Raw genomic sequence first — 27,837 nt, 5'->3', positions numbered from 1 at the left:
AACAGCTACCCAAGAGGTCAAGTTTAAAATGTCAAACTGCTAGAGAAGCTGGGGAAAAGATAATAAATATTTGCCAATGGCAATGTTCAAAAAAGCAGAGCTTCAACAACAACTTGTATTTATATAGCGCCTTTAATGTAGTAAAACATCCCAAGGCGCTGCACAGGCATGTTGCAAGACAATAAAATTTGACACCGAGCCACATAAGGATAAATTAGGGCAGGTGACCAAAAGCTTGGTCAAAGAGGTAGGTTTTAAGGAGCATCTTAAAAGGAGGAAGAGAGGTAGCGAGGCAGACAGGTTTAGGCAGGGAATTCCAGAGCTTAGGGCCGAGGCAATAGAAGGTACGGCCACCAATGGTTGAGCAATTATAATCAAGGATGCTCAAGAGGGCAGAATTAGGGGAGCGCAGATATCTCGGGGGGGGGGGGGGGGCGGTTGTGGGGCTGAAGAAAACAGAAAACAGAATAGGGAGGGGCGAGGCCATGAAGGGATTTGAAAACAAGGATGAGAATTTTGTAAATCGAGATGCCGCTTAACTGGGAGCCAATGTAGGTCAGCGAGCACAGGGGAGATGGGCGAATGGGACTTGGTGCGAGTTAGGGCACGTGTAGCTGAGTTTTGGATGACCAAGCTTACATAGGGTGGAATGTGGGAGGCCAGCTAGGAGTGTGTTGGAATAGTCAAGTCTAGAGGCAATAAAGGTATGGATGAGGGTTTCAGCAGATGAGCTGAGGCAAGGGCGGAGACGGGCGATGTTAGAGGTGGAAATAGGCGGTCTTTGTTAGGCTGCGGATATGTGGTTCAAAGCTCATTTCCGGGTCAAATGTGACACCGAGGTTGCGAACAGTGTGGTTCAGCCACAGACAGATGTTAGGGAGAGGGATGGAGTCAGTGGCTAGGGAACGGAGTTTGTGGCGGGACCAAAAACAATGGCTTCGGTCTTCCCAATGTTTAATTGGAGAAAATTTTTGCTCATTCAGAACTGTGTCGATTTGAATCATGTAAAAGGGATTAACAACTTGCATTTATATAGCACTTTTAATGTAGTAAAGTGTCCCAAGGCACTTCACAGGAGCGTTACCAGACACGGCCATATAAGGAGGTATTAGGATAGGTGGCCAAATACTTGGTCAAAGAGGTAGGTTTTAAGGAGCGTCTTAGGAAGAGAGAGAGGTAGAGAGGCGGAGAGGCTTAGGGAAGGAATTCCAGGTGTTCACAGTTAAGCCTTTTAGAAAAGAAGTGAAGTTTTAGAGGGGGGAAAGTACAATACACGAGAAATTACAAGATTACTAACAAATTTTTCTTTTTGTACCTTTATTCCATGCATACTGAACATAAGACCATACACAGACAGCAGGCAAGCACCATCTGGTCAGAGATCAAAGAAGCTACTGAAACAGAATTTATGCTGTGGTGTTTTTCATAACTTGCAGCTAAATGAACAAATTTTAATATATGTCCACAATTCTTTCTCCTCCCCACCAATTCTCAAAATGGTTTAACCACCGACAGTTTCCACTTAAGCCACAGTGAACTGTTAACTATCCAGTACAAAGAACTGTAAAAACAGTGCCAGCACCAAGATGTGCAGCGCTAACTTATAGACCTGAAATGTCATATCCTGCTCTATAGTAACACTGTTGAAGACCAACATTACAAAATATAAACAAGATCAGGTTAACGTGCCAAAAATAGCACAAGAAACTGTGCTAACTCCTGTACTATGTTAAAGCATTGTCTGTACATTGATCAGCATCACATTTTTCAACTGTGTTATTATGGGGCTATACAGCTCCAGCTGTTGTTCCAATTAGACAAAAAGGTCATCTCATCCCACATTAGAGTGCAATGACAGTGTCCCTCTGGGGCTGTGAAAGGCACCAGCCTTTTGTGCTTTTGCTGAATGCTGCAGTTTGTTTTCAGGCAGTCATTTGGCTCACATGGTTTTGTCTGAATATTAAGTTTTCGAAACCTACATCACAAAATACAAATTTCAGCAGCAGTACTTAACTGCAGGAAAACAATCATCTAACCAGCTCTTCTGACAAATTTTCTAAATTATACCATAGAGAAACCAACAATGCGACCCACAAAGTATTTACAGCACAGAAACAGGCCATTCAGCCCAACTGGCCCATGCTCCACATGAGCCTCCTCCCACCCCTCTTCATCCAATAATAGCTACATTTCCTTCTATTCCTTTCTCCTTCATGTGCTTATCTAGCTTCCCCTTAAATGCATCTATGCTATTCGCCTCCACTAGCTGCAAGTTCCACATTCTAACCACTCTCTGCGTAAAGATGTTTCTCCTGAATTCCCTGTTGTATTTATTAGTGACCGTCTTATATTTATGCCCTCTAGCTCTGGTCTCGTCCGCAAGTGGAAGCCTCTTCTCTGCGGCTACCCTGTCAAACCCTTTCACAATCTAGAAGACCTCCATCGGGTCACCGCTCGGTATTTTCTTTTCTAGAGAAAAGAGCCTCAGCCTGTTCAGTCTTTCATGCAAGTACATGAAACTCAATTCCTCTAACTGGGTTATCGCACTCAGACTGGCCATCTCGGGCTGTATCAGTGTCTTGCAATACATTCCCCAGTCACAGAAGGCACTGGAAACTATTTAGAGTGCTATAACTTGGGTCCATTAATCTGAATAGCACTAAGCACACAATCTGCTCAATATAGTTATGGATTTTTTCTTTTTTTTTTTAAATAGCTGCAACAGAAAATTAAACACATTTGATGGATTTAGTAAAGTAAAGCAAGTTAGTTTTGAAAAAGGGACGTAGTGGACAAAGGAATCTGACAAACTCTAAGTGTTTGTACGATAGCACGCACAGTCATTTTTAAAGTTAGTTTACAGTGGGGTAATAGTTTAATCATATTGCAGTTGTGTCCCAATTTTTTTTTAAAAAACAGATGCAAGTGAAATGGACTGATGCCAAATAATTCAAATCGGATCAGTACTCATTATATAATGGGCACTGCACAATTTCTGCAAACCTGTTCGGCACACTGCCCGCTCCATATTTACATTATGAATTGACAAACCACTCTGTTGAGGTCTATACGACTACAATTGTTTAATACATTTAGTGGTTACAATAATGAATTACAGTGGTCATTTCTGCCTATTCATGAATGCTGGATTGCCTATTAAAAGGTAAGTTAGTTAGTTATACCCTTGCTGGTATAGTGGTCATTTAAATTCATAAAATCAGGACATTCATCTCTGTTCAGTCGAATCCACTTTCACTAGTTGACGGCACACACCAGCAATTACAGCATTAGTGGCATTCAGTGGAATGCTGAATACATTCACATTAGATCAAACCCAGATTAACGCATATCCATAGCGCACCTTCTAGAGGCAGTGACTCACATGGTGCACCATTCCACGTATACAAACAAACCTCCGCTACCTTGCTCAAGCAGCCATTCTCAATGTGTGACCCTGGAGCAGAAGTGTTAACTGGTAATTAAGCAATTGGAGGCATCAGACCTGAGCCCAATATGGTTCTCACTGAAGCTCCATATACAAGGAGACAATGGACAGAAATCAAGAGCCCTAGCCATTTTTTTTATCCTGCCTACTCCTGAGATTAGGAAGCCAACAATAACATGCATTTATACAGCGCCTATAATGTAGTAAAACATCCCAAGGTGCTTCACAGGAGTGTTATCAAACAAAATTTGACACCAAGCCACATAAGGACAGGTGACTAAAAGCTTGGTCAAAGAGGTAGGTCTTAATGAGCGTCTTAAAGGAGGGGTGGGGGGGGGGGAAAACAAGGGGAGAAATTTAGGGAGGGAATTCCAGGGCTTAGGACCTAGGTAGCTGAAGGCATGGCCGTCAATGCGGAAGCAATTAAAATCAGGGATGCACAAGAGGTCAGAATTGGAGAGCGCAGAGATCGAAGAGGGTTGTAGGGCTGGAGGAAATTACAGAGCTAGAGAGGAGTGCGGCCATGGAGGGATTTGAAAACAAAGGATAACATTTAAAATTGCAAAACAAGGAGGTTTTAATTGCTGCCCGTGTATCCTGAGAGTTCAGTTTACACTCACCGTTTAATGGCAAGAATGAAAACCTGAAATTCAGATGAAATGGAGTGGTTATCGCACTGGAGAGTCAAGCGTGGCCGTTCACCTTTACGGCCAGGATTTGATTCTAGCCAGGACTCGTGGGATGAAACTCTTTCGCGATTTCCCACAAGATTCAGCAGCGGGATTCCTCCATCACTGACTTCAGTTAGAAAGGGCAGTTGAAGAGCGGTTTGCACTGTAAATGACAACACACTGCTGGGTAATCCACCTCAGCAATACGAAGGCTGCATGCCCAGCCATATACCAAGAAAAGGCTTTTAAGTTGTTACAACAGCACAAAACACAGAAACCAATTAAGTTCCTAATCACAGCCAAGGGTAAAGTTGGCACTGGCGGGGAGGGGAATGGACGGGACTTGGGACAGCTGGAGGCACTGGGAGGAAGGACAGAGCAGGGGAGGGGAATGGACGGGACTTGGGACAGCTGGAGGCACTGGGAGGAGGACAGAGCAGGGGAGGGGAATGGATGGGACTTGGGACAGCTGGAGGCACTGGGAGGAAGGACAGAGCAGGGGAGGGGAATGGACAGGTCTTGGGACAGCTGGAGGCACTGGGAGGAAGGACAGGGCAGGGGAGGGGAAGGCGCAAGTTCTAGGGATGGAGGGGCAGCATGAGGAACGAGGAGGGAGGGGGATTGGGGGGGGGGGGGGGAGAAAAGAGAGAAAAAGTAAAGACAAGTGAAGGAAAACCCTTTCCCTCCCATCCCTAGAACGTTTAACTAAATGGCTTATCCAGCAATGAGTCTGAAAAGCCTTCATTCTTTAAATGGGAATGAGAACTTGGAGAATCCTGTTTCTGCATAAAGACTGGCTTCAAAGTTGGTTAAGTGCTTTTAAAATTCTTAGCCTTTTAAAACCACTTAAAATCACTTCCCTATCACCAGAGAACACAGTTTTTTTTTAAATTTTATTTATTTATTTATTTTAAAAAAGAGGGCGGATTCCCTAAAGGAAATCCCCCAGCTAGCTGGGGTCATCATTATTTCTTGGGACTGGGGCTCAAGTCAGAGAACCTGTTGCAGAAGTAGTCTGGTGAGACTCAGATCAGCAGGGCAGGGCTGGTGCTAGAGGAGAAAAAATAAATGTGCATTTATACAGCGCCTTTAATGTAGTAAAACGCCCCAAGGCGCTTCACAGGAGTGTTATCAAACAAAATTTGACACCGAGCCACATAAGGAGATATTAAGACAGATGACCAAAAGCTTTGTGGGTTTTAAGGAGCATCTTAAAGGAGGAGAGAGGGGTAGAGAGGCGGAGAGGTTTAGGAAAGGAAATTCCAGAGCTTAGGGCCTCGGCAGCTGAAGGCACGGCTGTCAACGACTGAGCGATTAAAATCGAGGATGCGCAAGAGGCCAGAACTGGAGGAGCGCAGAGATCTCGGGTGGGGGGGTTGTGGGGCTGGAGGAGGTTACAGAGATAGGGAGGGGCGAGAGCATGGAGGGATTTGAAAACAAGGATGAGAATCAAGGCGTTGCTTAACTGGGAGCCAGTGTAGTTCAACGAGCATAGGAGTGATGGGTGAATGGGACCTGGTGTAAGTTAGGATACAGGCAGCAGAGTTTTGGATGAGCTTAAGTTTAGGGAGGCCAGCCAGGAGTGCACCGAAATAGTTAAGTCTAGAGGCATGGATGAGGGTTTCAACAGCAGATGAGCTGAGGCAGGGGTGGAGTCGGGCGGTGTTACGGAGGTGGAAATAGGCAGTCTTAGTGATGGCGCGGATATGTGGTCGGAAGCTCATCTCGGGGTCAAAAACGACACCAAGGTTGCAAACAGTCTTGTTCAGCCTCTGACAGTTGCCATGGAGAGGAATGGTGTCAAACTCCGTTCCCTAGTCACTGGTAAGAAAAAGGAGAAAACCTTCCCTCTTACTTCAGGTGCCTTGGATGGGATGGATCAACAATTGCCACATTCAGCACCTTAATCTTACAATAGCTAAATCATCAATCGTCAATCCCCAGTTGCAAAACTTCACTGGATCAATAACCTCGCCAAACACTAAAGCACTGCACAAAGCAAGGCTCATAAATTCAACAGAAGTGTGAGGCTCCCTCTGTGGCACCAATCCCCGGTCTGTCCCAATACCCGGATGATTTACTGGGTAAAGGCATCGATCCCTGGTCTGTGCTTCATCCCGGATTGTTTGAGAAAAGGCACAAATCCCAAGTCTGTGCTGCGTATACAATGGTTTAGTGACCAAATAGTTATGGTGCATACGAGTATCTGATCCTTTCCAGATCCGGACTTCATTTGATTGGATTGCTCCAATAAAGAGTGGACACAGGCACGATGGAACAAATGGCTTCTTCTATGGTTCCAAGAGCCATCAAGCCCCTTAGAACTTTCACAGGCTTATAAAAGGCACAGATTGGGTAAATTTAGGACGAAATGTAGGACATCTATGTTGTGGAATGGAACACCACTCCATTTTGGGCAATGGGCATCCCAAATGTAGAACAAATCTCATTCAAATCTGCCTTAGCAATGCAACCTAGTCCAACTCCACAAGAACACCTCATACTGCATCAATGTGAATTTTCTATTTTCCACACCAGCCTTTCTGAAATTGCCAATTTACACTGCATTATGGGCAGTTCTCACACAACCCAAACTCATGCGCATGGGACCTTTACACTCCACTGGATCCAATTCAGGTTCCACTGCCATGTGCTTATCCATTATGTTGTCCAATCCCAGAGTTTGACCAGTGCAATGTCCTCATCACAGATGGGTTCTTAACTTAAATCTTAACTTGAAATGGATGGGCAAATGTGAGGATTCCTTCCCCTACAAAGAATACTAGTAGCTTGAAATATATACTGTCCATTCTAATCTGTAAGGTACTACCAGAATATGGTTTATAAACCAAAGAATCCAATCTGGAGTGTCACCTCTTGTGGAATCCCATTACATGATACAGCATTTGAATACATTTCAACTGTTACTTTGCACAGACACTGTATCTAGTGAATCCACCAAAGACAAGAAAAATCAAATTTCTCTTCAGGCACTTTGTAAAGTTTACCCATATAAATACTGGCAAGAAGGTATGTGTGCCAGGGGAGGGGAGGGAGGGGAAAGACATGCAATTATATTTTTGGAGATGATATCATTACCAAAGTGCTTGAAAGTGATTTGGGGACAATACCAAGAGGGGGAGGTGGGGCATTGATTACTATATTAAATCTTTACCCTGCTAAACAAAAACCAAACACTGGCTAAGCACATCAAATGGCAAAAAGTGATCCAAGATCTGGGACTTAAAGCACATGAAGACAAATGGAAACGTAGAAGATTTGATAGCATATCTCAAAAAGTGCAACTGAAGAATACAGATCATTTATGTACAATTACCTTCCCTTAGTACAGATCTACATATAATGCAGGCCAGTGAAACCGCCTATAAAAATCATGGTGCAATACCGACCGTGTTAGCTGTTGCAGCATTCCATGCTGCGCCATGGGGAATAGTTAAGAGACCACTGCCTCTTGAGGGCCGATTAGAAAAATATTTGATGTGGAGGAAGATACAGGAATATGGAGAGAGAGTAGGGCAGTGGAATTAGTTTTGGATTGGTCGAGCAAAGATACAATTGCCCAAATGGCCTCCTCCTGTTCTGGAAACTTCTATAGTTCTATATAGTTAATTAGATGAATTCTTAGAACAAGAATGCATCAATTGGATGTATCCAGATATGAAAGAGAAAAAATATCCAATAAACTTTGAAAAGAGCCAATAAGGAGTGCGCAATGTTTCAGAAATCCAACACAAGGTTCAGTTCCACTAATGTATTACACTATTGTGGCGGTACCACCGGTTGTACCTTACATAAAGACACATAATTCCCTTTAACTTACCTTTTGGGGCCGTTGCCCTTTTAACTTACCTGTTGGGGCCATTGCCCCTTTAAGACGCGCCATAGCGCGCTGATGTCACGTCACGTACGACGTGATGTGCGTGCGCCGGCACAGCCCGGCCTAGCGTCTTCGGCCTCAACGGCCAGCCGACGGGAGTGACACGATCTTCCGCGGCAAGCACCGGCACAGCCCGGCCTCCCGACTTCGGCCTCAGCGGCCAGCGACGCAACGGCGCGCATCACGTGACGCCCTAAGCGCGGGAAACACGAACATAAGAAATAGGAGCAGGAGTAGGCCAATCGGCCCCTCGAGCCTGCTCCGCCATTCAATAAGATCATGGCTGATCTGATCCTAACCGCCAATCTACTATCACAGAACCATCTCCTGAATCTAACAGAATTAGACACACGAAATAGGAGCAGGATCAGGCTACACAGCCCCTGGGCCCGCTCCGCTACCCACAGGGCCATGGCCGATCCGAACCTAGACTCATGTCCAAATTCCTGCCCGCTCCCCGTAACCCTTAATTCCCTTTACTTCTAGGAAACTGTCTATTTCTGTTTTAAATTTATGTAATGATGTAGCTTCTACAGCTTTTTGGGGCAGCATATTCCATGGACCTACCACCCTCTGAGTGAAGTAGTTCCTCCTCATCTCAGTTTTGAAAGAGCAGCCCCTTATTCTAAGACTATGCCCCCTAGTTCTAGTTTCACCCATCATCGGGAACATCCTCCCCATATCCACCTGATCCAACCCCGTCACAATCTTATATGTTTCAATAAGATCGCCTCTCATTCTTCTGAACTCCAATGAGTAGAGTCCTAATCTACTCAACCTCTCCTCATATGTCCATCCCCTCATCCCCAGGATTAACCGAGTGAACCTTCTTTGGACTGACTCGAGAGCAAGTATGTCCTTTCTTAAGTATGGACACCAAAACTGTACGCAGTATTCCAGGTGCGGTCTCACCAATACCTTGTACAACTGAAGCAATACCTCCCTATTTTTATATTCTATCCCCCTAGCAATGAAAGCCAACATTCCATTGGCCTTCTTGATCACTTGCTGCACCTGCATACTAACCTTCTGAGTTTCGTGCACCAGGACCCCCAGATCCCTTTGTACTTCAGTACTTTCCAGTTTCTTGCCATTAAGATAATAACTTGCTCTACGATTTTTCCTGCCAAAGTGCATAACCTCACACTTTCCAGTATTGTATTCCATCTGCCAAATCTCTGCCCACTTACTTAGCCTGTCTATGTCCCCTTGCAGGTTTTTTATGTCCTCCTCACTCACTACTTTCCCTCCCATCTTAGTATCATCTGCAGACTTTGATATGTTACACTCGGTCCCCTCCTCCAAATCCTTAATATAGATTGTAAAGAGTTGGGGACCCAGCACTGACCCCTGCGGAACACCACTAGTTACTGATTGCCAGTCTGAGAATGAACCATTTATCCCAACGCTCTGCCTTCTGTTACGTGATGACGTCACAACACAAACGCGATGACGTCATCACGCTCCCCACAGGACTGCGAACTCAGTCCTCGTGGAGTCCCCGCTGGGACAAGACCTATACCACAGTGCTCCTACAGTCAGCCATCTTACCTGATGTAATTAGTCTGTTCCTGTAAATAAACAACTTGTTAATAGTTCGTCGAAGTCAAACTCTCTTATTTAGTGGCGATCTACACGAACCGCTACACTATACCATTATACTAAACATTAAACCTGTTGAAGGATTGAGAAATTATGAATCCGGGCTCGTCTCACCAATTTATATTACCTGCTTTCATTTAAATCATTGCATTTTTGAATTACAAAATAATTAGCACTACATAAACTGTAAAAGGTGAACTATTTAAGCAGAAAGTCCAGAAACAATTTCATGCTTTACTAGATTGCTGAAAGCGTTCCACTGCATGACAGTTCTTTTCAAAACTGATCTCAGTTCACTCACGCAATTATAACGACTGCACTAATGACACACTGCATAGGATGATCTGTTAGTCATGCAATAAATTCAATTCCTCTAGTGGTTCAAATAAAAGTAATGATATACATGCATAGTGTACGTGTCTAAGAATGCCAACAATAGCTACTATAGGAGCGCACTCCATTGCAGACAGCATCTGTGTGCAGTGCCCCTGCATTCGGACCTGAGGCTAGCCTCCTGCTGCTCTGCATTAAAATCAGATCAACAATTACTCCAGGTAAAAGAAACTTCAACTAACTCTTTTGCAAATCAGTAAAAGATCAATATTCAGCAGATAATTGAACATATTCCTTAAATCTAGGCTTTAGAACTGGGGGGTGGGCTTTTTAGGTTCTTTATTCCCTTCTATTAGTAACTCACAAAGAAACAACCCATAATTTCCCCTTGGTCCTGGGCAAGAGGGAACACCTGGGTATCTACATGACACTTCAAGATTCAGGGTCTTATTGAATGGCGGTGCAGACAGGAAGGTCCTAATGGCCTACTCCTGCTCCTATTTCTTACATTCTTAGAACAGATACATGGCACGTTGGTATATCTATCAACTCTTATTTGCTTTACCCAAAGATCTTCTAATCGGCTGAAAACATATGCTCGCTACATCTCAATTCAAAAGACAAAGCTTTTAAAAATAAGCATCATTCAGAAACTGAACATCTTTGGTCCTTTGGTTATGTTACAGTACATTCTTACCTCAGTCATTAGTTGAAGTGCCTCTCCGTCATCCTCTAATCATTAGTCACAGCTCCCGTCACAAGTATCCCTCACAGATCGAAGATTGCATACCGAGATAATTGTTCTTATACATACTGTGGTACCATTCCAAATTTGCCCTGCAGCAAACCAGCTGTTTTATAATCACCACAAGTATTGTCACAATCTTTGCAAACTAAATCAAAGTTCACTAAGTCACCACTTCAAATGTCCACAACAGTTCCTTCTCTTGTGCTTTCCCAGCTTTTCAATCAATGTCCATTTCTAAACCACAGAGTAAATGTGACAGGTAATGACTGAAGGATAGCAGAACATGATTATTTTTGTTTCTATTCTGCTGATTCTTAAACTTATTTTATTAATCATCAAGCCGCCCCTCCGGCAAGTCATTTTGTAGCCAAGACCAAGTACTGTATTGTCCTTTTTTAGAAAGTTAAAAGGGGAAAGTATAAACTGTCCTCCTCACCCAGGGTATCCAAATGTTGTCCTAATTGACTACTTAAGCAAGTGCCAGTATTAATACTGCAAAGGTCCGGTTCCTGGTGACCAGCTATTCATGATCCAACTCCTAAAGTTCACACTACTAAATCCAGTTCCCTTCTGGTAGCAGACCCAGCTTTTCATACCAAGCACCAATACAAAAGCAGTTTTAGTTGTTTATTGAGGTGCCCTGCAGGCCACAACCAAATAGGATATTAGTTGTCACTTTTGGGACATCTTTGCTTTTGTAAAGCCATCACTACCAACTGACCACCCTTATTAATTGTGTAATTAACACGCCAAGTTTGATTTAATTAATTGCAGTTGAAAACCCCTCAAAGCACTCATTTCCAACCCCCTCCCAGCCAAATCATAAACTGATTAATTCAACAGGGTTGCCAAATTCAATCACTTTGTTTCGCTGGGTTCACCTGGTTAAAGCTGGCAGGACTGGTTTGAAACAGTCTGATCTGAATTCTACTCCCTCCAAGAATAAACCTATAGAATCCATTCTAAATCACAGGTGAAAACAGCGAGATTCTATCCGGAAACGGATTTGGGGTGGACAGCAGAGCTGGAGGACCCAGAGCAACCGAAGACTCCTGACACACGAGCCAGGGCCCATGGGCTACATGCGCAATAGCTTGGAGACCCGTGCTCTGCACAATTCCAGGACAATCAGTCCCACCTCTGAAGCCGAAAATAAAACAAAAGTAAAGGTTAACATCCTAAAAACAATGGTCAACTTTATAAAACTAATTTTCCTTCCTGTGATACAGTAAATATCCTGTAAACAAGCCCAATTCCCACTCACTCCAACAAATCATTTCATGCTACAGACAGGAAGAGCTCAGGACTGAAAATGTTTGCCTCCACGTTTTTAGTGGCCAAAGGCTGGGCTCCATATCCTGATTTGCAGGTGGCTTCAATGTATCAAGATTTCATCAGTCACAATGCTCCTAGTGAACACATTTCCTGGCTAGAGAGCATGGAGCAACAGCCAACTTGCCTGAACTGTTGTGCAAATTATGTAATTAGGCGCTTCTTTTGGAAGAAAGAGAAAAAGCCAATTGCCTCTTTCTGCTTACCTGCAACCAAAGAAATTGAAACTTTCTTTAACAAAAACACACACACCTCTCCTGTGGCAATGCTCAGTGAGCAAGATATGCTGCTTTATGACAGGACTGTAACACACAATGTAGAAGATAGTTGATCTCCTGTGATTTTTCTCACAAAATAGCAATTCTCTCTTACTCTTCCATTCCCACTCGGTCTTCCTCTTCTTTTTGTCTCTGTGACCGACACACACTTTCTCAGAAGTGTAACTTTTTCGGTTTCTGGCTCCCTCTTTCGATTAAGTAACCTCTCTTATTTGTATGTTCCCAATGTCAGTGTGGCTCTCACATTCTTTTATGGAGGTCTCAATATTTACCTTCCTTAAAAGGTCTAGGATATGCAGGTTAAGTGGGGACGGGGAGAGACAGTTGGACAAATGCTGTAATGGGCAGCAGAGAAGGAAGGAGAGGGTCAGAAGTTAGGCATTGGGGTTCAAGCACGAGGGGGGGGGGGGGAAGCAGGCATACTGGAGTCTGGGAATGCAGTGGATTTGTAGTCTGGGGCTTGGGAGGCCTTTGGGGTGACGGCTCTGGCAGTGCTCATGGTGAAAGCGGGGGCACAAGAGGAATGGAGAGCCTGGAATCTCTGTGGATGTGGAGGGGGGGGGGGGGGGAAAGAAAGGGAAAGGAAAAGGGAGCTCATGCAAATACTACGAGGGGGCAGAGCCCAACTCAATAATTCAAGCCACATTGGGCTTCAGGCTCCCGATACAGGAGTAGGCCTCTCCACAAATCCTTTTCCATGGTTTGCCGCTCTACGCAGCGTTCCCGCGGTTTGGTGCGCTACGCAGAGTTTGCACAGTTTGGTGCTCTACGCAGAGTTCCCATGGTTTGCCGCTCTGCGCAGCGTTCCCACGGTTTGCCGCTCTGCGCAGCGTTCCCGCGGTTTGGTGCGCTACGCAGAGTTTGCACAGTTTGGTGCTCTACGCAGAGTTCCCATGGTTTGCCGCTCTGCGCAGCGTTCCCACGGTTTGCCGCTCTGCGCAGCGTTCCCACGGTTTGCTGCTCTGCGCAGAGTTCCCACGGCTTGCCGCTCTACGCAGCGTTCCCACGGTTTGGTGCTCTACGCAGCGTTCCCACGGTTTGGTGCTCTACGCAGCGTTCCCACGGTTATAGCTTCCCTTGTAACTTTTACAGTAATGTACAATACTTTTTTTTGGTGCTCTTTCGTATACTATTATTGAAATTTATTCATGACACGTTATCTGATAAAATGGCCAACATTATTTCCAGGTGGTGCCACTGGAGTTGCATTTAATTCAGAGTTAGATATATTTAGTCCCAAATTGTCAGAGTTTCTACTGTACATCTTGCTGCTCAGAACTGACTGGAAGATATTTAAAATATGAATTTATTTCTGCCAACCCTCTCTCCCAAAATTAAGAAAAAGTTTAAACTTGTCCACATACAATGCTCATTTTCATTGAGGGGGTTGAATCTAAGCAGTAGTTTACTGGACTAGTAATGCAGACAATGAGAGTTCAAATCCCACCACGACAGTTTGAGAATTCAGTTGAAGACAAATCCGGAAATAAAAAAAGCTGTTAACACTAAAAGCGACCATAAAGCAGTCAGATCGTCATAAAAACCCAGCTGGGTCACTAATGCCCTCTAATCCTTACCTAGTCTGGCCTGTGACTCCAATCCCACACCAACATAGTCAGTCCCCTTAACTGCCCTAGCAAGTCTCTCAGTTTTATCAAGCCACCTCAAAGAATACACCTTCACCAAATGTTCAAGAGAAAGGCCCACCACCACCTTGCCAGGCAACAAAGGATGGACAATAAATGCTGACCTTGCCAGCAACAGCCACACCCTGAGAATTAATAAACAAAAGTTAAATTTGAGTCGTAAAGTAAAATAAAACTGGCAAATTCAGGTTATTTTACTCAGTACAATGGATGATAAAATGATGGAAACAACACTGTCTGCAGGATAACTGCAGCAGTCACTAACGTTTAAATTGTACACATTTTATTTCCAAACAAGAAAATCAGACGTGCCTAGGTCCGATACTTGTGCAGTCACAGAGTAGAGTACAATAGGCCAATAAAGCCTACATTTGATAGAGGTATGCACACCACCATTTAGCCACAATAAATCCAATTCTGAACAACACCTGTACAATGCCAGTCACATTAAAAGCACAAAGGGTGTAGTTCTACTCCCCAACTGCACACAGCTCCCTTCTCAATTCAATTCAAATGCTTTATTGGCATGAAAGTTTACAGGGAACCATATTGCCAAAGCTTACATAACAAAAAGTACAGTTTTCCAACATTCTGTAGGTGTCAAACAATTCTGACCTTCGTTGGGTACATACAATATTACTTTAAACAATATTAATTTAAACAGTCTTTGTACATCAGTGGGTACATTCAGTATTAATTTTAAACAGTCCTCAGGTTGTGACATGTTGTTACATATTTGGCACCAAGGTATGGTCTGTCTCCTTCTCCCAGGACTAATCTTAATTTTGACAGGTCATCCAATTCCTTGAAATCTGGGGTTGTTTGGCTGAGCTTGTCAAATAATGTGTTTCTTGATGTGTTGAATTTTTCGCATTTTAGGAGGAAATGCATCTCTGTCTCAACCTCGCCGGCCAGACATTGATCGCACATTCTATTCTCTCTAGGCTGCCAGGATTTCTTGTATCTTCCTTTTTCAATTGCCAGTTGGTGGTCGCTTAGTCTGTACCTGGTGAGGGTCTGTCTCTGTTTTGTGTCTCTGATGGTCGAGAGATAGTCTGCCAGTTTATATTCTCTTTTTAGGGCCCGGTAACATTCTAATCTGCTTTGGCTTTTGGTTATTTTGTTCCAATGTTCCAGGTAGGTTTCTTTGCTTTGTTTAATGATTTGGTTCACTCGGATTGGTGTTTGGACGGCAGTGTTGGCCTGGGACTGGTCAGGGTCCGGCTGAGTAGGAGTACTTAGTTTCAGTAGCAGCTGACTCAGGGGACTCTTTTCTGGGTTTAGCTCTTGGGTCTGGAAGGCTTTAAAATGAAGGGTGTCTGGGGAGCTAGATTTGAGGTGATTTAGGAAGTTTAGTGCTCCTTTTTGGATGTTTATCATCAGTGGGTATCTGCCTAGTTCGGCTCTGCATGCATTTGTTGGTGTTTTCCTTTGGGTGCGAAGGATGCTTCGGCAAAATTCTGCATGTAGGGCTTCTATTGTGTGTTTTTCCCATTTAGTGTAGCTATGGTGATTGAGCGGGCCCCATACTTCACTACCGTACAGCGCAAATCGGCAGGATTACGGTGTCAAATATTTTTAGCCAGATTTTGATTGGGATTTGGATGTTGTAGAATTTTCTTTTTATTGCATATAGGGCTCTTCGGGCTTTTTCTTTTAGTGCATTCACTGCTATGCTGAAGCTCCCTGATGCTGTAATGGTTAGACCAAGGTAAGTGTAGCTCATAGTGTGTCCTATGATGGTATCACAGAGTAAACTGGTATTTATTTTCCTGACACTCGGGCCTTTTTTGAAAAATCATGATGTTGGTTTTCTTTAGATTTACTGTTGGGGCCCAATTTTGGCAGTATTTGTCGAGTAGGTCTAGTTGTTGCTGTAATCCCTGTTCTGCGGGAGACAGCAGAACCAGGTCGTCTGCATAGAACAGGGATTTCACTTCTCCATCCAGGAGACATAGACCCGGTGACTCGCTTTGCTCCAGCATGTCTGCTAGTTCATTTATGTATATGTTGAACAGGGTCGGGCTCAAATTGCAGCCCTGCCGGACGCCTCTTCTCTGGGTGAAGAAACAGGTGCGTTTGTCTCCAATTTTGACACCGCATTTATTTTTCAGATACATCGATTTAATAAGGTCATAGACTTTGCCCCCTATTCCACACTGAAGAAGTTTGTAATAGAGCCCTTCGTGCCAGATAGAGTCAAAGGCTTTCTTGAAGCCAATGAAACAAGCGAATATTTTCCCATTTTTTGTTTGGTGTACATGCTTTTCAATGAGAGTGTGAAGGGTATAGATATGGTCGGTGGTGCGGTGTTTTGGAAGAAAGCCTATTTGATTTTTTCTAAGGATCTTATGTTTAAGGAAATCCAGTAATCTACTATTTAGAATACTGCAGAATAACTTCCCTAGACAACTGTTGACACAGATGCCGCGGTAGTTATTTGGGTCTGATTTGTTTCCACTTTTATATATGGGAGAGATGAGTCCTTGGCACCAGATATCGGGAAAACAGCCTGAACGTAATATGATGTTGAATAATTTGAGTACCGCACCCTGCATCTCCATGTTGCTGAACTTGAGCATTTCATTTTTGATGTTGTCTGGACCACAGGCTTTCTTTAGGTGGAGAGATTTTGTTTTTGTGGCCAGTTCTTTCCATGTGATTGGGGAGTCTAGAGGGTTTTGGTTGTCTTTAATTGTTGCTTCTAATGTGTGGAGTTTTTCTGTGACATGTTAACTTGGGTTTGTTTTGTTTATTGGGATGTCTTTGTAGAGGTTTTCAAAATGTGTTCTCCAGATGTCGCCATCTTGGATTGGTAATGCTTGCAATTGTGTTGTACTCAGGTTATTCCACATTTCCCAGAATTGATTTGGATTAATGGAGTTTTCAATTTCTTCGAGTATTTTGTGGGTATAATTTTGTGTTTTGTTGCTAATGGTGTGTTTATATCTTTTGAGGGTCTCATTGTATCTAGTACGTAGGTCTGGATTGTTTGGTTGGCGATGTTTTTGGTTTGATATTTTTCTCAGGTCTTTTCTGGCATTTTTGCATTCGTGGTCAAACCATTTCTCATTTTTATTGTGTCTTTTGTAACGTTTCCTCTTCTGTTTCACAAGGTCGGCTTTTACAGCTGCCTCATGGAAGATCATATTTATATCATCTATGGCCATGTTTACACCATCTCTGGTGATCTCATAGATTTTCTTTAAATTTTGATATTTTACTTGTGAGATCAGGTGAGTTTAGTGCTGTGATGAATTTGTCTCCACTGTCTGGGGCCCATCTGTATGTCTGGTTTATTTTATGGAGCTTACTGGGTTCCTTTTTTGTGTCTGTAGTTTGGGCAGAAAGTTTAAGGTACACATTTATTTGGTTATGGTCTGAGAGGGGGGATTGCTGCCTGACAGTGAATGCGTTGATATCGCAGGGGTCCAGGTCAGTGATTGTATAATCCACCACACTAGACCCAAGAGTTGAGGAATATGTGAGTCTCCCTAAGGAGTCCCCTCTGAACCTACCGTTAACTATGTACAGGCCTAAGGCTCGGCAGAGTTGCACTACCTCCCTACCGCTTTTATTTATTTCACAATCAAGGTTGTTCCGATTTGCGATGGCTGGTGTGACATATAAAGGGGTCTGGCCAAACACATGGTTGTTGCCTTGTGGGTCTATGAAGTCAGGTTCACATCCGGTCCTTGCATTTAGGTCCCCACATAGTAGCACCTTTCCTTGGGCCTGGAAATGGCCGATTTCCATGTGGAGAGTGTCAAATATCTCTTCAAAATATGGCGATTCTATTGGAGGTATGTAGATCGCACATAAGTAAACATCTTTTTTTGCTATTCCTATATTTTTATCTAATTTTAGCCATACGTGTGATTTTCCCTGTTTTAATCGGTGAGATGTGTTTGTCCAGTTCTCCTTTATACCACACCAAGATTCCCCCGGAGGTTCTGCCCTTGCGTGTCTTAGTGTTCTTTACTGAGGGCACAATGATTTCATGGTACATTGGAGGACAGTGGGTGGGCACGTCCTTTTGGTACCATGTTTCTGTTAACACAATTATATCAATGTGTTTTATAGCTTTTAGGAATTCAGGGTCTGTACTCTACATCCCAAAAGTTGAGGAGCGGAGACCCTGGATATTCCAGCAGCTTATGTGGAAAGAACGCATTTATATAATTCAAAAAACGAAATAAAATGGACCTATTTTGTGGGATGAGTGTGAAAATACTAGTTTCTATAATGCTAAATGACGATTTAGTATAAATTCTCTCTGGCAGCTATTTATATGCAAGGAAAGTGTGAGCAGAAGTGTCTGCTTTTCTCACAGCATTAAAAAGACTGCAGTAAGTTTAAAAAATGTCCAGGAGTTTCAGTGTTATACTGCACTGGAGTTATATTCTACCCACAGTGCCAAGCCCAAATAGCAGGAGACAGCTTTTTGAAGGGGCCAATCTTGGCTCAGTGGTTAATGTTATGTTCATTAATAACTAGTCATTTTCATTATGAACAGCTAGCTTCTAGCTAGCCACTTTATTCAGTACATGTGGACTTCTACAGCATCCATCTTGACTACTGCCTTGTGGGTAGCCTACTCATATACATATAGCTCTACAGCTCCACCTAGTGTACCATTCTAGAATGACATGTTACTGATCATTACATCCCCCTTTGAGGTTAAACAAAATCAATATCAATCAACTTTCAAGAAAAACGATAAAGATGATATCAGTAACACTTTTGTTAGTGCTCTATAAACATAAACATCTCCACAACAGTCAACACATTTTCAAAGCTTTACTTTATACTCAAAGATTAAGTCTATCAGGCTTTTTTACTTCACGTGTGGATCTTCTCAGCACAGGTAAGTCTGATGCGTTTTCATGAGAGCCTGTATGTGTGTTTGTGTTAGATTGTTCTGGTGGTGAGTCACAAGATTCAGTTGCGGCATTGTCATCGACTTGCTCGTTTGTTTTGGTGTTTGACATGTCTCACATTTGCCTATCGTGTTCTCAATGTCCTTACTTATGCCAGGCCAATAAAGAGTGTCTCTTGCTCTCCTTTTGCATTTTTCAATTCTGAGGTGTCCCTCATGAATCCTTTTGAGCATGTCTTGCCGTAGAGCCTGTGGAATGACTATTCTGTTCTGTTTTAGTAATAGTCCACTTGCGACACTCAACTCTGACCTTGTGAAAGTATTTTGGACAGGAACCTTTTGGCCAACCATGATGAATGTTCTCTATTACTGTTTGTAACACTATCTTTTACGGTTTCTTCTGCTATTTGCTTTGATTTTGTGTCTGACACGGGCAGCGCAGCAGTGACCATACTCACATGAACATCCACGTCTTCTTCAGTAGAGCTCACATGACTCATTGTGGGTGCTCGGGATAGTGCATCTGCTAACACTGTGTTTGCCTGGTGTGTAGATCAATTCAAAGTCATATCTTTGCAGCTTCATCATGAGTCGTTGAATCCTTGGAGACATCTCATTCAGGTTCTTTTTTATGATGGCAACCAGTGGGCAGTGGTCTGTCTCAATTGTGAAGGTGGGAAGTCCATATATGTAGCCATGGAACTTTTCTAGTCCAACTACCAAGCCTAGACATTCCTTTTCAATCTGGGCGTATCAACACTCAGTATCAGTCATAGACCTGGATGCATAGGCAACAGGCTTCCAATCTTCACCCTCTGCTTGTAGCAAGACTGCGCCTAGGCCATCTTTTGATGCATCTGTTGATACCTTCTTTGACCCAACAAAGAGAATCAAAGTGAGTACAGGTGTGGTTGTCAGCACTGTTTTGAGGTTCATCCACTCTTGTTCATATCTTTCTGTCCATGCAAACTCATTTGTTTTATGTAGCAGGTCTCGCAGACAGGCTGTCTTGGCTGGCAAGTTAGGAATGAACTTTCCAATGAAGTTCATCATCCCCATGATGCGTAGCACTCCTTTTTTGTCAGTGGGTCGGGGCATGTTGAGTATGGCGTTTACTTTTTCCATATCTGGCTCTATTCCTTTACCAGATAGATTATCTCCTAGGAAAGTGACTTCCTGGATGCCAAACTGACACTTGGCTTTGTTGAGCTTCAGTCCATTCCAGCGTATGCTCTGTAGCACTTTAGTCAGTCTCTCATTGTGTTCTTTCAGTGTGGAGCCCCAGATGATGAGGTCATCAACATAGACCCAAACTCCTTCCAGACCTTCAATTATGTGTTCCATCGCTCTATGAAAGATTTCAGATGCAGATATTATCCCGAAAGGCATTCTGAGGAAACAATACCTGCCAAATGGTGTGTTGAAGGTACAGTATTTGGTGCTCTCTTCATCCAGTTTTAGTTGCCAAAATCCTTGAGGCATCGAGCTTTGTGAAGTATCTGGCACCTGACATTTCACTGGTGATTTCTTCTCGCTTGGGAATCTGGTAGTGTTCACGTTTTATGTTTGCATTTAAGTCCTTTGGATCCATGCATATTCTTAGATCATTGTTCTTTTTCTTTACACATACCATGGAGTTAACCCAGTCTGTTGGCTCTTCGACTTTCCTGATGACTCCTAGCATGGTCATTCTGTCCAGTTCATTCTTGAGCCGGTCACGCAGGGGTGCTGGAACTCTCCGTGGAGCATGTACCACTGGCTGAGCATCCTCCCTTAGCTGGATCTTGTATGTGAATGGTAGAACTCCAAATCCTTTGAACACATCCTGGAAATTACTCATTACAGAATCCACTGAGTCATCTGGTCTGCTTATGGCACAGTTTATACAGTAGACTCTCGTGACCAGTTCTAAGTCCTCACAAGCTTTGTCACCTAGTAGTGAATCAAGTCCTTCAGCCACAACAGAAAACATGAGATGATGCACTTTGTCTTTGACTGTCACTAAGTCTGCATACACCTAAGCTATCTATTTTCTGTCCATTATAGTCCTTCAGTAGTACTGACTTTCTGTATTTTGGGCTTTTCTTTCATATTTTTAATGTCACTCATATTGATTAAGTTTGCTTTTGCCCCAGTGTCTAGTTTCAATGTAACTAATGCTCCATTTACCTGCAGTGACATCATCCATTTGTCCTCTTTTACTGCATTAACTTTATGTTCAGCATTGTCCATCCCTGAGGGCTGCACATTTTCTGTATCCTTTTTGATATTGTCACATGACACCATTCCTACAGAAAATGTCTCACTTAAATCAGTGTCCTCAATCACATTGACTTGTTGCCATTTTTGTTTTTACTTTTGAAAAGCATTGTTTGGCATAGTGATTCTTTCCATGACATTTTGTGCACATTTTTCCAAACGCTGGGCATTGTCATGACTGGTGTTTGTAATCACAGCGTTTACAATTTAAAATTCCTTCCTCCGATTGCTTTGCATATCTGTTCTGCCCATGTTTCTTTCCTTTGTAGGACACAGCACCGACGGCAGCACAGTCACTCATTACAGTCGCGTCATTATTAATTTCACTGAAAGTCTTCGCGTGCTTTTGAGCTAGCTCATTGGAAAATGCTGTTAAAATATGCCAAGCCAATGTTGGTTCCGTTTCTCTCAACAGACATTCCCTGACCTTATCATGAATACCAAACACAATCTGGTCACGAATCATGGATGATTTCAGTTCAGAGAAATTACATGTCTGTGCTTTCAGTTTCAGATTGGTCACAAAGCTATCAAAAGTTTTTTTTTGCTGCAGTGTCCGTGAACAGAACACGTACCTCTCATAGGCTTCATTCTTTTTGGGAGAACAATGTGTATCAAATTTCTTTAACACATCATCCAACTTTTTTCTATTCTCTTGATCAAAAACAAATGTATTAAATACCTCTATCGCCTGTGGGCCTGCAACCGTAAGCAGCAACGCTATTTTCCTTGCGTCTGGCTTCGTACCGAATCCGATGGCAGCAATGTAGAGTTCGAATTGTTGTTTGAAAGTCCGCCAATTGCAGTCGACATTCCCCGTGAGTTTCAAACCCTCCAGTGGCTTCAAATGCTCCATGTCGCGTTTCACAATATTCAGCAGATTTTACCAATCCTGGTACCATGTTATGTTCATTAATAACTAGTCATTTTCATTATGAACAGCTAGCTTCTAGCTAGTCACTTTATTCAGTACATGTGGACTTCTCCAGCATCCATCTTGACTACTGCCTTGTGGGTAGCCTACTCTTATATACATACAGCTCTACAGCTCCACCTAGTGTACCATTCTAAAATGACATGCTACTGATCATTACAGTTAACACTCTCACCTCTGAGTCAGAAGGTTGTGGTTTCAAGTCCCACTCGAGTCATAAGGACAGACTTGCATTTATATAGTGCCTTTCATGACCACCGGATGTCCCAAAAGCACTTTACAGCCAATGAGGTACTTTTTGAAGTGTAGTCACTGCTGTAATAGCTGCCAGGGAGAGAGGAGCTGTGTGCAGTCAAGGAGTATAAGTACAGCCTTTGTACTTTTAATGTGACTGGCATTGTACGAGTGTTATTCTGTGCTCATGTCCACACTGCACAACAGTTGCGATCTAGGCCGACACTCCAGTGCAGTACTGAGCAATGTTCCTGCTAATTTGTTTCGGGTGCACAGCCCATTCAATTTCTTGCGCAGTTATTTCAATTGTAAAGCCGCTGAGCGGCCTGCGCAACTTAATGGGAACATTGGTACTGAGGGAGTGCTGCACTGTCAGAGGTGCCATCTTTTGGATGAGACGTTGAACATTAAACATCTGTCCTCTCAAGTGGACGTAAACAATCCCACAACGCGATTGCAGGCGAGTTCTCCCCGGTGTCCTGGCCATTATGTAACCCTCAACCAACATCACTAAAACAGATGATCTGGTCATTATCACATTGCTGTTTGTGGGAGCTTGCTGTGCGCACATTGGCTGCCGCATTGCCTATATTATAACAGTGACTACACTTCAAACGTACTTCAATGGCTGTAGAGTGCTTTGGCCATCCCATGTCAAGTTCTTTCTTTCTTTGACATCACCTTGGCTTAGTGCTTTCCAGAGATAGCCCAATCCTGGATTCTGGAGTAGATGCTCACCTGAAACCACTTGGCATCAATACAAAAATGGCAGTATAGCTTTAGCGTCATAATTCCACACTACGTTAAAATCAGAAAAACCTAGAGTCAACCCACGCTCAATTCTTATTTAGAATTCAAGTCGCAAATATATTTGCTTTTGCCAGTTACTAATCAAAGACAATACGCAACAGAAAAGTCCACTACATTCCTCAATATATTGCTCCAAGATGTCTCACCTGCTAATGAATTGAAAAGGGTCACCACCACCGCGCCCCCCCCCCCCACCCAAGATCAGTGACTACAGTAATGTACAAGAATGAGCAGAAACTACTTACTCAAACCTTCCTTTAGGCCTGCCATACAGCTGATAAATTCCTTTCAGCTGTCACTTTCAATACAATAGGTGGAAAGACAGGAGACGTACACAACATTACTCCCAAAAATTCTATTAATTCCATGTTCTGATATTGCAAGGTCACTTAACGTTCAAGCAGAAACAACAGCTTCCAACATCCTGAATCCATCTACACAGGAGACATCACTCTTCAGCTCGAGAACCAAGTACCCCTCCGCTGCATAGCATAGCTTTGCAAACTGTTCTACAGAGTCCATGAGGGGGATCCTGGGTTTTCCTATTTAGATTGTACAACTGTACAATTAGTTACAATTTATGTTGTGTGTAGTTTTTAGCTGTAATGAATTTAGAAATTATTGAAAGGGTATGTGCGTGCTGAGGATGAGATTTTTTTGTAGGAAAATCTGGGGGGCATTCAGGCAAATTTAGATTTTTGACGGTGCACTTTTCAGCTTTTTAGAGCCACCCGTAAGCCAAAAACAATCAAAAACAAAGGGTTATAAATATTTTATACTATGAAAATAAAAGTGGCTTTAAGGACTTCAATATAATATTGTGGCGGAGACCACGTAGGGACAATAACACAATGTATAGCCAATGTTGTTATATGTACCTAAACACAATTCACTTTGTATAGCAATGTTGTGTTATGTACATGCTGGGTTGGGTTATTGGTGCAGGGTCCCTTTAAGAGCGCCGGGAACGGGATGACGTCAGTTGCGTGATGACGTCATAGCCCCTGCACGGGGCTGAGCCTTCAGACCTCGTGGAGATCGTTTAAAGTAAGACATGTTTTGTTTTTGCTTAAAGAAAAGTCTCAGCCTGTTGATTTCTGTCAACTCCAACATTGGTGACCCCGCTGCTCTTTTGGACAATTCCAAAGAACTCATCTGAAATGGCGACGAATGCCGTTTCCGTCAAATTACGCGAGTTTTGGGAACAGGCTGCCGCTTGGTTCGCCCAGGCCGAGGCTCAATTTGCAATCCGGAACATAACCACGGACGACACGAGGTACTACTACGTCGTCTCTGCTCTCAGCAGCTTCACCGCGGCCAGAATCACAGAAACCCCACACTGCAGATAGAGGCCATTTCGGCCCATCGAGCCTGCACCGACACATATCCCACCCTATCCCCACGTATTTAATCCCCCTAACACTAAGGGTGAATTTATCATAGCCAATCAACCTAACCCGCACATCTTTGGACTGTGGGAGGAAACCGGAGCACCCGGAGGAAACCCACGCAAACACGGGGAGAATGTGCAAACTCCACACAGACAGTCACCAGAGACCGGATTCGAACCCGGGTCCCTGGCGCTGTGAGGCAACAGTGCTAACCACTATGCCACCGTGAACCTGCTCGAAAATCCCCCGGAGCTCCACAAATACGGTACGATGAAGGCGCACCGCTTACGAACTTTCGGACTCACCGAAGCCGAACGCACACGCCGGCTTCTCTCTACCCAAGCTGGGTGACTCCAAGCCCTCGGAGCTGATGGACCATATGCTGGCCCTCCGGGGCACACACACGCCATGCTTCCTCTTCAAGGAACTGTTCCTCCAACAGCTGCCAGGTCAGGTACGGTCGGCGTTAGCTAACTCTTCCACTACCGATTTCTGCGACCTGGCCAAGGAGGCCGACAAATGTTTCTCCGCCGGGCAACAGTACTGCGCGGCCACGCGGAGCCCTGCCCCCACTGATACAGCCCAACGGCGGCAACCCTCAAGCCTCTGCTTCTACCATGCGCAGTTCGGCCCCAAAGCCAGGAAGTGCCGGCCCCGTGCAGTTTTCCCGCGTCGAAGCAAACTAAAGACCACTCGTCGGCTGCCATGGCTTCGGCCGTGCAGGCAGTTTGTTGTTTATTAGACACCGACTCCGGACGTCGTTTCCTTTGCGACACGGGCGCCCAGGTGAGCGTCCTGCCCGCGTCAACCATAGACATTCAAGGGGGGGGAACCACGGCCCCGTCCTCGAAGCCGCCAACGGCAGTTCCATCCGCACCTTCGGGAAACGGAACATGGTGCTTTGTTTTGGCGGGCAACGGTTCACCTGGGACTTTGTCACAGCAAAAGTGTCCACCCCCCTTCTCGGCGCTGACTTCCTCTGCGCCAATGGCCTTTTGGTGGACGTCAAGAACCGACGTCTCATCAACGCGGAAACCTTCAGCTCGCTCCCATGTTCCCTCAGCGGGAACAGCACGACGCAGTTGTCTAGTGCACTCTCTGCCTCCGACGAGTTTTCCCGCCTCCTCGCCCAGTTCCCGGACCTTACGAAACCCACGTTCTCGTCCACCGCCACCAAACACGGGGTAGAACATCACATTTCGACCAGCAGTCCGCCCATCTACGCCCGCGCTCGGCGCCTCGACCCGGGGAGGCTCGCCATCGCCAAAGCCGAGTTCGACACCATGGAGTGCCTCGGCATCATCCGCCGGTCGAACAGTCCGTGGGCTTCGCCCCTCCACATGGCCCCGAAACCAGGCGGCGGGTGGCACCCGTGCGGAGACTACCGGCGCCTCAACGACGCGACGACCCCCCCCGACCGCTATCCGATTCCACATATCCAGGACTTTTCCGCCCGCCTGGCCGGGAACGTGGTATTCTCGAAAGTGGACCTCGTCCAGGGTTATGACCAGGTCCCCTTCCGGCCGCAGGACGTCCCAAAAACCGCTGTGATCACCCCGTTCAGGCTATTCAAATTTCTCCGCATGCCATTCGGCCTCAAAAACGCCGCACAGGCTTTTCAACGCCTTATGGACACTATTATGGGGCCTGACGTTCCCGTTCGTATGCCTGGACGACATACTCATTGCCAGCGCCTCCAGGACGGAACATGTGTCCCACCACCGGACTCTTTTCGAACGACTCAGCCAACCCGGCCAAGTGCCAGTTCAGGCTGTCCTCAATCGACTTTCTCGGGCACTGCATCACAAACGACGGGACGGTGCCACTCCCATCGAAAGTGGAGGCCGTGATGGACTTCCCGCGACCCCTCACCGTTAAGGCCCTGCACACGTTTTTGGGCATGGTGAACTTTTACCATCGTTTCGTCCCCCGAGCAGCCCAGCTTATGCGGCCCCTTTACGAGGCCCTCAAAGGCAAGCCCGACAAACTCGCCGTCAACTGGTCTGACGAGATGGCCAATTCTTTCACGGACACAAAAAAGGCCCTGGCTAACACGACCATGCTGGCACATCCGTTGCCCGATGCGCTGATCGCTCTCACCACCGATGCCTCGGACTATGCGGTCGGCGCCATCCACGAACAGTGGGTCAACGGCACCTGGCAGCCGTTCGCCTTCTTCAGCCGGCAGCTCTGCCCCAACGAGTGGAAGTACAGTACCTTTGATCGCGAGCTTCTCTGCCTCTACCTCGCCGTCCGACGCTTCCGTTTCCTGCTGGAGGCCCGCCCGTTCACGGGGTTCATGGACCACAAGCCGTTGACCTTCGCCATGGCCAAAGTCTCCGAGCCGTGGTTGGCCCGTCAGCAACACCAGTTCGCCTTCATCTCGGAGTTTACAACGGGCATCCAGCATGTGGCTGGGAAAGACAACCCCGTCGCCGACTGTCTCTCCCGAGCCATCGCCAGCGCCGTGCACCTTGCCATCGACTACACCCGCATGGCAGCCGACCAGGCCTCCGACCCGGACGTCCAGGCCTACAGGACGGCGGTCACGAGCCTTCAACTAGCAGACATCGCGTTCGACGCTGCCGGCACCACACTCCTGTGCGACGTCTCCGTTGGGCAGCCACGTCCCGTCGTGCCCGAAGGGTGGAGACGGCAAGTATTCGACGCCGTCCATAATCTTTCCCACCCGGGCAGGAAGCAGTCACAGAAGCTGGTGGCAGTCAAGTTCATCTGGCACGGGCTCAGGAAAGACGTTCACGACTGGACCAGCACCTGAGTGGTATGCCAACGCTCGAAAGTACTTCGCCATACTAAGGCCCCGTTGGCGCCTTTCGCGGTGCCCGAGAGGCGGTACGACCACGTTAACGTGGACCTGGTGGGGCCCCTACCGCCCTCCCGTGGGTTCACCCCCCACCTCATAATAGTCGACAGAACCACCCGATGGCCGAAGTCGTCCCGCTGTCGTCAACGACGGCCGCCGATGTGGCTCGGGCGTTCATCAGCACTTGGGGCGCCCAGTTCGGCGCCCCATCTGACATTTCCTCCGACCAGGGGCCCCAGTTCACGTCAGAGCTCTGGAACGCTGTCGCCCAAGGCCTCAGGTTGAAACTCCACCGCACCGCGGCTTACCACCCTCAGGCTAACGGGCTGTGCAAAACGGTTTCATCGCTCCACGAAGGCCGCGCTCCGAGCCAGCCTCCGGAACAGACTCCCGTGGGTCATGCTGGGACTCAGGATCGCTCCCAAGGAGGACCTCCAATCCTCGTCCGTCGAGCTCGTCTACGGACAGCCGCTGCGGGTTCCTGGGGATTTCGTCCCCAACGCAACGGAACCTTGGTCCGCAGCCCGACCTTCTGGACAACGCCAAGGTTTTC

General features: G+C 45.4%; 1 protein-coding gene across 4 annotated transcripts in view; it reads right to left on the bottom strand.

Annotated features, from left to right (window-relative positions):
* sipa1l2a (signal-induced proliferation-associated 1like 2, genome duplicate a) overlaps positions 1-27,837 on the bottom strand; it is a 547,440-nt gene that overhangs the window by 464,734 nt on the left and 54,869 nt on the right. The window lies entirely within an intron of this gene.

Source organism: Somniosus microcephalus, chromosome 9 (assembly GCF_052327205.1).
Source record: "Somniosus microcephalus isolate GS21.2 chromosome 9, FLI_Smic_1.0, whole genome shotgun sequence".
Classification (NCBI taxonomy): Eukaryota; Metazoa; Chordata; class Chondrichthyes; order Squaliformes; family Somniosidae; genus Somniosus; species Somniosus microcephalus.
Note: the sequence above shows the minus strand (reverse complement) of the source record. Positions and strands in the feature narration are given on the sequence as shown.